The sequence below is a fragment of the Molossus molossus genome, unplaced genomic scaffold (genome assembly GCF_014108415.1).
Source record: "Molossus molossus isolate mMolMol1 unplaced genomic scaffold, mMolMol1.p scaffold_m16_p_2, whole genome shotgun sequence".
Lineage (NCBI taxonomy): Eukaryota > Metazoa > Chordata > Mammalia > Chiroptera > Molossidae > Molossus > Molossus molossus.
The window spans coordinates 20,688,065-20,699,327 of record NW_023425355.1 but is presented as its reverse complement, the minus strand read 5'-3'; the positions used below and the strand labels follow the sequence as shown (position 1 = coordinate 20,699,327).

The following is an 11,263-nucleotide window of genomic DNA, read 5'->3' as shown; positions in this document are numbered from 1 at the left end:
TTTTATGATCCTTTACCCCCTTACCTAGGACCCACAACCCCTAGATTATGTTCATTACACAAGGTTGTCGGACCCTACACGGTTCCAGGTCTCATTCTCCATTCAGGATTATAGACAGGTAAAATCAGACATTGGAACCTTTTCAGATGATCCAGAAAAATACATTGACAACTTCCTTAAGCCAAACTGAAACTTTGACTTCACATGGAAGGATATTGCAGGGATCGTGGGACAAATTCTGTCACCAGAGCAGCGAGCCAAAATAACTGTAGCAGCTCAAAGATTTGGGGATGACGCCCACCTAACTCAGCCCCAAATACACCCTGCAGGAGCTGTTTCAGTCCTAAATGCAGACCCCCATTGGGACTAGAACAACCAACGAGACAGGGCTTTCAAAGATCACTTTTTAAAAAATATTTCTTTATTGCTTTTAGAGAGAGGAAGGGAGAGGGAGAGAAAGATAGAAACATTGAGAGAGAACATCGATTGGTCGCCTCCTGCATGCCCCCCACTGGGGATCGGGCCCACAACCTGGGCATGTGCCCTGACCAGGAATCGAACTGGCGATCTCTTGGTGCATGGGTCGACGCTCAACCACTGAGCCACCCTGGCTGGGCCAGAGATCACTTTTTACGTTGTGTAATAGAAAAAATGAAAACAAAGCCTATAAATTCCAATACACTTTCCACCATTGACCAAGGGCCCCAAGAAAACCCTTCTTTAAATTTTAGGATACACAGGGGATCCAAAGCATCTCAAAACCAAAGCCCAATGACTTAAACAAAAGGTAAATCACCTGACTCATTTTGACATCGGGAAAACGTAGTCTTTCCTCAGAGAGAATCCAAACAGTTGCCCAAATATGTACCCCAACCACCCCGAAACAACTTCAGGCCATTCTAGGATTACGTGGATACTGTAGGCTCTGGATTTTAGGATATGGAGAAATTGCAACGCCCATATACTTGGCCTTAAGGGGAGGAACCAATACAGACCCCCTGCCCTGAGACCAAGAGCAAAGACAGCCAAGCCCTAACCCAGGTCCTACCCTCGGACTCCCAATACTGGATAAGCCATTCCAATTGTGTGTAACAGAGAAAAAAGGACTAACCTTGGGAGTCCTGATTCCCAACCCCCAAACCAGTAGGCTATCTATCAAAAGTCTCAATTCGGTAGCACAGGGTTGGCTGCACTGCTTTCAGATTGCTGCAGCGCTGTATCACTGATAGAAGAAGCCTCTAAAATGTCTTTAGCCCTGGTCAGTGTGGCTCAGTGATTGAGTGTTGGCCTGCAGACCAGAGGGTCCCGGGTTCGGTTCCCGCTAGGGGCACATACCACAAAAATAAATAAATAAAAAAATAAAAATAAAAAATATAAAATGTCTTTAGGCCAACAACTTGTCCTTTCCACCTCTCATCCAATAGGTCCCTTGTTAGACCCAGAAGGACCTTGTTGGCTCACAGGTAGTCTACTCAGTTATCAAGTGCTATTACTGGGAAATCCCCAGGTTAAAATAGAAAAATGGAACCCCTTGAATCCTGCCACTTTGATGCCACTCCCTGATAGGGACCAACCTGTACATTCCTGTTGTGAAACTCTTGAACAGACTTACGTGGGCGCACAGGACCTTAAGGAACAGCCTTAATCCAGAGGAAAATTGGTTCACAGACGGAAGCAGCTTTGTACAAAATGGAACCAGCTGTGTGGGGTACGCTGTTGTTTCTTTGAATCAAATTATAGAGGCCAGATCTCTTCTTTCAGGAACCTCTGCACAGCTAGCTGAATGAATAGCACTCACCAGGGCCCTCGAATTAGGAAGAGATAAAAGTTTAAATATGTAGGTAGATTCTAAGTATGCTTTTCTAATACTTCATGCTCATGTGGCCATCTGGAAGGAAAGGGGATACTTAACAGCAAAGAATACCCCTATTAAATATGGGCCTCAGATTTTAAAATTATTCCAGGCAATTCATTTACCTAAAGAAACAGCAGTTAGACACTGCAAGGGACATCAGAAAGGCCCAAATAAAGCAGCACAAGGAAACAAATATGCTGATAAATTTGTGAAGGCATACATTTCTTAGGAGCACTAATTCCATCCTTCCCTACAGAACTACCAACCCCTAAATATACAAGAAGAAATACAATGGGCATCTCAATACGGATACTCCAAGGGACCCACAGGATGGTTCCAATCAGAAGGACTCTTCATGTCCCCTCAGTCTTGCAATGGAAAATCATAAAAGCCCTCTATCACTCATCACTTGGGGATAATAAGATTCTAATATGCAAAATATTCTTCACCAGTAAGGGCTTAAACAAAACAATTCGACAGGTCTGGTAGATTTGTGTGCTGTGCACCTAAAATAACCCTCAAGGATCTAAATCTCCACCTCCACTAATCCAACCTCTACAAAGAGAGGGCGCCTACCCAGGAGAAGTTTGGCAAGTAGGTTTTACTCAACTACCTCCATGTAAAGGCTATAAATACTTCCTAGTCTTTGTAGATACCTTTACTGGGTAGACTGAGGCCTACCCCCTAGGACTGAAAGGTAAAAAGAGAATGTCAAAAGCACTCTTAATGGAAATAATTCTCAGATTTGGAGTCCCCCAATCCCTGCGAAGTGATAATGGACTTGCATTTACTTCGCAAGTCACCCAGCAAATTAACAAAGCCTTAGGAATAAAATGGCACCTTTGCTCCTCCTGGAGTCTTCTGGAAAGGTTGAAAGGGCAAATCAGACCATAAAGAAAACCCTTGGCAAGCTTTTCCAAGAAATTGCCCTTAAGTGGTTAGATATACTACCCGTAGCCATCTGAATTCGAACTGCCCCCAGAACTCAACTACAACTAAGCCCCTTTGAGTCATTATGTGGGCTGCCACTTCTATACTCTGATTTCATAACAAACCCTGAATCCACCAAACTGCTGTCATATGTCACCTCCCTAGCTAAGTTCCAAGGAGCAACACAAGACTTTGGATATAAAAGAACTCCAGAGACAGAACAGACTACTTCCCCATCTTTGTATCTTCCAAGATCACAAATATACATGAAAACTTGGAGAGAAGGTAGGATCCCAACTAACACTCTATGGAAAGGGCCTTTTACTGTCCTGTTCTCTAATCCCATGGCTGTCAGGGTTGCTGGTGTTTCTAGTTGGATACATCACACACTAGTAAACCCTTTCTGTAACTCCACCAATCCATCTGAAATTGAAGAATCAAGCAACGACCGGGACTTCGAGTTGATGGAAGACCTTAAGTTTCTCTTCAAGAAAAAGACAACACCCAGATAAGTGTATGTCTCAATTCCTGCTGTTGTTTCTAAATCTCTTACTATTCTTCTGGATTGGCTTTCTATTCCTCTGCTGCCTTAAAAGCCTACCCCCCCTCCTCGTGAAAGCCTTTCTCAAAATGACTCTTTATTGGATCAATAGTCCTTTATATAACTCTTCTCTTCGCTTGCTTACTTGCCTGAACAGCCCTCGACACTCCACTTGAGGTTTGCTTAAACCTTTTCTAAAATCGTACACAATGAATAACTGCCTTCTATTCTTACTCATGGTTTCCCAAATTCCTTCAGGATTAGGCAAGATAGACAACATTCTGAACCCAGAACCACAACCATGGATAAGATTCCCAAGGCTTATAGCATTGGGGAACATCACTCATTGCTGGGTTGGTCCATCATAAACACCCACACAGGCCCCACACAGTATTTAGCTAGTCCAGAAAGCAGATCCAATCCTGAAACCTGGTGCTGAGAGCTAACATATATGTGTACACCCAGCATATAGGTGACCCTTTTCCCTCTGATTAATATAACTACCTCTCTGTCTGCCTGCCTATATACCTGCCTATACACTGCTCCGTCTCAACATAAAGCTGCTCACCCGGGAAAGGAGTTTCCTGTTTGTGAGTACCCTTTGACCTCTCTATGTAAACTAAGAGCTTTATATCATTCCGTAGGGTGGCCAGCAAATATTTCCTCACGTAATTCCATTATTCCTGTGGTTTTGACCAGCACCGCCAACACAACCTGGGCTCCCAAGGGAATGGTTTACATATGTGGATACTCCGTGAATAAAATGACAGGTCCCATACACACCCCCACTGGACACATGGATACCTCGTGCCTAAATCCCTATGTTTTTTTTTTTTATGGATACTTAACTCCAAGCCTGGCCATCTCTAACAACACTTCAACACTTTCCCGGCATAAAAGTGGACTCTCAGATAACATCTTAACTTGGGGAAGAAAAGTCTAGTTTCCTCATCCCTTGGGCAGGATACATAGAACATGAACACACCCTTTCTGATCTCACAGCTGAATTAGAAAAGTTCCCAAACATAACATGGGGAGCCCTCCATGAACTACAACAGTCCCTCAATTCATTAGCCAATATATTCTTAGACAACCGTATTGCCCTAGACTGTCTCTTAGCTGCAGAAATCTGCACTATCCAAAAGACTACATGCTGCACCCACATCAATGATTCCGCTAAAGTGGAAATAAGAATACATGACATTCTAAATCACCCAACCTGGTTAAAAGGCTCCATAGAAAATCAACTATTGCCTGATATGGCAACCTCGTTTACTTGGAAAACTTGGTTATGGTCTTTCCTTGGACCCCTTAGAATCCCTCTCTTCATCGTATTAGGGATGCTACCATTTGGACCTTGTTTTTTTAACCGACTTGAAAAATTTGTCTCTTCCAGATGACAATTTCACCTGCAAATGATGGTTCGCCAGGGTTTTCAACCCTTTGTCCCCGCAGAGACAACTCAACCCCTTGATCAAGCTGAACCAACGATTCCAAAAAAACCTGTGCTCTGCCCTGACAGCTAGCAAGAGAATGAGACCCAATCCCCAACTTCGCCCGTTTGTCAGCAGGAAGTAGTTAGATGACTGTCTACGTCCATAACCTCCTGATGAATTGGGTCTCATAACTCTTGAGTGTGGGGTGGGGGGGGATGTTAGAGTAGGTAGTTAGCTAGATATGAGCAGGGCAGAGAAAGGACAAACTGACCAAAAACCATGCTTAAATAAACAAAGGGAAGAAAGAATAGAAAACAAAAACAGCCATCCTAGTTAGACAAAAACGGAAAAGAAATGCAGGAAAGATGACTCCCAGCACCCAAAGGACAAAATCCTACAAGACATCTGCAAACGCACGGAATTCTAAGAAGCCCATCAGCTCAGCAGACCCAGGGAATTCCAGGGAGCTCACCAGCTGAAGGATGAATGGTGCAGGTGATACCATCAATAACCTGGCTATTGTTACAGGAAAGGAGTAAAGGGGAGACTAGAAAATATAGCTATGCCATTTATACAGCTTTGCCACAAAGCTACACTTGAACACTCTCCAAGTCTTTTCCCCACAAATTGATGGGGAAATTGACTAGACAAAGCCAGTTTAGACACATGCCCAATAAGGTGTTGGTGATATGGGAAGATGCTTACCTGTCAATCACACCTGGAAAGAGGTAGTTGGCCAGAATAGGCATCACCACTGCAAGGGCATGAGATTTGAGATACATAAACTTCTAAACAAAGAAAATTCTCTCTTGTTTCTTGGCCCTCTTGCTCTCTTGGGCCTCCTGTTGCAGGGGGAGCACTCCCCTGCATTCACCCATGTTGCTGAAGGCCATGTGAGACCCACACAATGGACTGATGGACTGAATCTACCCTGATGCTCTGCTCAACTCAACTCCACCATGGAACAGAAACTCTGGACACTGGTCCTACTTCTACCTTTGCTGAACCTACAGCTGCCCATTTTCCAGGACTGGCTTAAGGGAACCGGGGCTTTGCAATCCAAGGGATGTAACTCCATGCAAATAAAAACCATTCACTTTCCCATGTGAGTCTTAGAAAATTCGTTTTCTCAAGATATCACAAGAATCCCACTCCCACTAGCCACGGAGAACTGCATTTCTCTGGCAACAGATTGGCGAGCTAGCAGGGAGAAATTTAACTGGGAGAATGGATTTATGGAACTCGTGGAAAAAAATCTCCCTGCAGCCTCAAACCAGAACTTGGAAGAGAAGCAGCGAAGAAGGTAAAGGCTGACCAAGACCCTGGAGAGCAGGGTGAGAAATGGAACTTAGCTTCCCTATTCTGGGAATTGTAGAGTTCATCTCAGTCTCCCCTGTTCTAACTCCTGTGTGGACAATCTGCTTTCTTTTCTCTGCCTTTCTTTACCTTGGACTCTACTGTTTCAGACCAAGACCGACTTCATGGGGATGGGGCGTCCAGCCGCGTCTCCAGGCAGGACTGACTGGGGCCACAGCTGCCACAGCGGTCCAAGTCCCTGCCAATGGCTGGGCCAGCTCCTGCACTTCTTCAGTGCCACCACCACAGCAGTCGGGGCTGGGAACCCCTGTGGGGCAAAAAGGAGGCGCACACACACCGAGTGCCAATTTTATGGGTTTTGTGCCAGGTGCGGGGAACTTGAGAAGCTTCCCTGGCACACAGATTCATCCTGTCCCCCTCGGCACCTGGCCTCCACTCTGAAAGCTTGTTTGGGGTGTCTCTGGAGCCACAGCCCACATATCAATGGCGAAAAGCTCCAGGCCCCCAGGGAAAAGGGAGTCCAGCCAAACCCTGTCCCCCAGCTTTTTAAAGCCCAGGTTTGGGACTCCTGCGTGGCTTCACGCCAAGGCGCCAGCAACTCCATCCTGAATTCCCTGTGATGTAGAGGATGGTAAATTTGCCTTTTTTTCCTCTCTTTCCCTAGAATGGTGTCCTTGCAGAGTATTAAGACCATCCTGCCTCCAAAACACTGCCTGAAACATGTCCCTTTTCCCCCCTGCAGGCGTGGGGTGTTGGCTCAGACCTCATGGCTATTCACTGGGGAGGAGGGGGGTGCAGCAGTCAGATGCACAGAGAAAAGCTATTTCAGGGGCCCTGCCCCTCTGCAAGCTAATTCTGCTGGCTATGCTGTGGGATCCAGGGCACCACCCCAGGCAACCATGCATGTGGCTAGGCTCCACCATTTTGCTTAAGGGTGGAAATTGTCACCGAAGCCGAAGCCACTTCAGCTTAGGGGGTGGATGTCCCACCCTGGTGGCCATCTTGCTTGGGGCAAAGGTTGTAATGAGGCAATGAAACCAAACTGCCGCAAGTCTTATAACCAAATGCTTGTTTTCTTTTGCCAACAGAAGAATGTTCTAAATTCATACAATTGTTACTACTTGCTAATGAATGCCTCTTCCACAGATATGGTTAGTAGAAAAGATTTCAAATACACAGGTGCTCGGAGAAATCAAAGGATTTTGTTTCTTGATCTTGGAAACTGGCTAGAAATAGCACTTCAACCCCAAACCTGGAATGTTAAATGCTGTTCACTCATGTTAACAGGGAATACTCATCCCTTTCTTGAGATAAGTGTCTTATGCTACCAAGCCTCTTAAGGGACCAACACTATTAGAAAAATATGACACAATGACAGGTTACTGGCCCAACTGTTAGGGGCAAGTTAAAAGAACCAGATTAAAAAAAAAAAAAATCCTCACCCAAGGATACTCCTCCATCTATTTTCAGACAGAGTGGGAGAGGGAGAGAGAGAGAGAGAAACCTTGATGTGAGAGGGACACATCAATTTGCCACCTCCCTCACAACCCCTAACAAGATTGAACCGCAACCGAGATACATGCCCTTGACTGGAATCGAACCCGCGACTCTTTGGTCTGAGGGCTGACTGCTCTAACTGCTGAGCAAATCTGGCCAGGGCAGAACCAGACTTTTTCTATGGACGCTTCCAGGAAGGTCAGAGGTCATCAGAATCTTCCATGTGGAGTTGAAGGCCCCACACCTGGGCAATTGTATTACTGTTTCAGAAAGAGTCTCTATCTTGGGCATGAGAAGATACTGTGGGTGAATGTCCGTTCCCCCAGTCGGATTAGTTTGGAAGTTTGGGCACATAGATGGCAACATGCCTCCCTTAACTTTTAGGTTTTTCTTCTCAAAATCAATAATACAATTTCCGTTCCTCAAAAATGCCCATTCTGGCATGGAATTTTATTCTGGGTGGTCAAAAGAAACTGACTGCCTTTATAATGCTGATCTTTATAAACCTGGTTTCCAGTATGCTTATCTGAGTCTCCTATTGAAATGCAGATTCTGAGAAATAAATCTTATCGGATTCTGAGCTAACTAAGCCAATCAGTTCAATTTAACTCACCTGTTGAGTTGCTAACTCAGTAAATTAAAATAGGTCTTATCTAAACCTAAACTGCCTAAGCCAATCAGCTTGATTCAGTTCACCTGTGGTTTGCTAAATCAGTACATTTTGTACTGTCAATAAGAATGCCTGTGTTTCTAAAAGCTATGGAATGTATTTGCTCATCTAGGAAATGTTATTTGGTCACTTTAGCTTTTTTCCTCCCTACCTAATCCCTCCAGAATTTGGCAGTTCTTAATGAGTGAGTCATAGCAATGCATTTCTTTGCATGAATCCAATAAGATCAGTTCTAAACAATGAGGTCTTATTGACTAATACTTTGACTGGAATGCCATATCTAAGAGAGACATTTCTGGATTCTGCTTGCCACCAGAAGACAAGGAATTAAGATTGACTGATCAAAGCCAATCAAAAGCCACCTGCAAAAAGAGACCCAATACCTTACTTGGTCACATGGTTCATGCCACTCATTCCAGGGAAGGAGCGAAGGTTGCTTTCCTGAAAGATGGCAAAAACAGAACCTCTATGCGTCTTTGGGAACCTCAAGGACTTGACGACATGACCCAAATCTACAGATGTCCCAGGCACAGCCTGATGGCAATTGTGGCTTCGGCTTCTTCGCCCTGAGGGGCTGACTGCTCACTAAAGCTCAATCTAAAAATTCCTTATGAATAAATAAAGTTCCAGCAAAACAAATTTGAGAATACCTATGTGATCAATTTGATCAATTGCTACTCTTATTGTGTTCATGCAAATAATCAAGCCAGACTAAAGCTGAACTTAATACAGTCTTTGTAAATATGAGGGTAATCTTAGGGAGAAAAAAAATTGTGTTTCAGTAAAAACCACAATGTCCAGTTGTGGATATTGAACTCCAATACAGTCAACTGTCTTCAAGGTTTTGTTTTTAAGACTATGTCTGTATATGCCATACAGACCTCAGCACCTGATGACATCACCAGAGATGTTCTAACTGCAGGCAATCTATCAGATTGTCACTGCTTGCTTGCTTTCTAGCAAAAGCCTTGCATTTGGAAATCTTTGTGACTAGTTTATGATTTACTCTGTACATTAACCTTTGCATGTTGTTTGCTTCTGTTTTCATAGAATGTCTGCCTATATTCTTAATTACCTGATTGCTTGTGCACACAGTATAGGCCTCTTTAGAAGCCCAGGTGCAGCACCATCTTCTGAAATAAGACTCAAAGGTTTGGACTTATGATTGAGTTGATGAAACATGAACAGTCTATCGGCTTCACTTGAAACTGCTTTTCCTTTTCTGCCCAAACGATTCAGACAGAAAAGGCTCATAGTTTCTCATGGGGGAAATCTTTGAATATTTCCCTTAGCTTGATTTAGATTAAATATGGTGGGAAAAAAGGGCTTCAGATAGGTGCGACACACCTGCCTCCAGGGAAGCCACTCCTCCAATCTAACTGGGGACACTGTCACTTAATCTTTCTCTTTGTCATAGGGGCTTTACCTCTCAGTAGACCTTTAGTTGCTATAATTCTCCTCACTTTTGAATTATGCCTTTTAACCTTCTTGTCAAGATTGTCATTTCTAGAATATAAGAAGAATGCCAGCTTGTGTAATGTGTCATCCTCCTGGACATCACCTACATCACATCCCAGGGACACAAGACTGACCTGGACTTTACGAAATCTCTCTTCCCTGCATAAAGACTCCTTTTCCAATTTTGCTTCCCCCTTCCTCTGTCGGACAGGGAGAACCTCTCAGCCTTGGGATAGACAGGTCTATGCCTCTTGACAGCAGGAAGCAGTTACAGAAGCCAGAGAAGTGTGTTCATTTCTCCTTTGTTAAGATTACAAGAGGTTTCATTTTTCTCAAGGGAGATTTGATACTGTTGATAACCTGATTATTATTAACAGGAAAGGAGTAAAGGGGAGATTAGATAATATAGGCATGCCTTTTATACAGCTTTTCCAGAAAGCTAACATTTAACACTCTCCAAGTCTGTTCCCCAAAAATCAATGGGGAAAATTACTGGAAAAAGACAGTTGAGATGCATGCCCAATAAGGTCTGGGTGGTATGGGAAGATGCTGACCTGTCAATCACACCTGGAAAGAGGTAATTGGCCAGAATAAGTGTGGCCACTGCAAGGGTGTGAAGTCTGAGATACATAAGCTCCTAAACAAAGAAAGTTCTCTCTCTTGGCACTTACCCTCTTGCTCTCTTGGGCCTCATGTTGCAAGGGGAGCACTCCCCTATATTCACCCATGTGGCTAATGGCCATGTGGGACCCACACAATGGATTGATGGACTGAATCTAGCCTGATGCTCTGCTCGACTCAACTCCACCATGGAATGAAGACTCTGGACACTGGCCCTGCTTCTAGCTCTGCTGAATTCCCAGCTACCCCTCTTCCATGACTGGCTTAAGGGAACTTGGACTTTGCAACACCAGGGATGTAACTCCATGTGAATAAAAACCATTCACTCTTCTGCGCAAGTGTTAGAAAATTCACTTTCTCAAGATATTGCAAATACCCCACTCCCACTAGTGACACAAAACTGTACTTTTCTGGCAACACAGGGAGATTAGGACAAAGTATGGGATGGGCTAAATAAGTCAAAAGCTAGGACCTAGACCCATTCAGAACACTCAAACTTGCTTGGGTTGCCCATCCGAGAGTCCCTCAGACGTACTTTTTGCTTGAATAAAGCTTTGCCGCTTGTTGCAATACCCATCTCTCGTGTTGAATTCTTTTCCTCTGGGAGACAAGAACCTGGTCTTGCTGATCCCCAGCGCTGTTGACATTACAGCCCAGAAATTAGGCAGCATCCACTGACATCAAAAACTTACACAATGCTATGTGTGTTATTGCAGTACTTCTCAACCCCGACTCTGTAGTGGTGTCACCTAGGGTGCTTTATAAAAACAAATAATGATGCCCAGAGAATGTCTCAGGGTGGGGCCAGTATCAATCTATTTTAATAACTTCCTCAGTGAGGCTGTCATGGATGGCTACCCCATGCAACCCAGCCTCATGGTATTAAAAATCAGTATTTAGCCTGGCTGGTGTGGCTCAGTGGTTGAGCGTCGACCCAT

The 11,263-nt window shown here is 44.2% G+C and overlaps 1 pseudogene; it reads left to right on the top strand.

Annotated features, from left to right (window-relative positions):
- The first annotated feature begins 3,535 nt into the window (after positions 1–3,535).
- Positions 3,536–4,726, top strand: LOC118636121 (annotated as a pseudogene).
- The last annotated feature ends 6,537 nt before the right edge of the window (positions 4,727–11,263 follow it).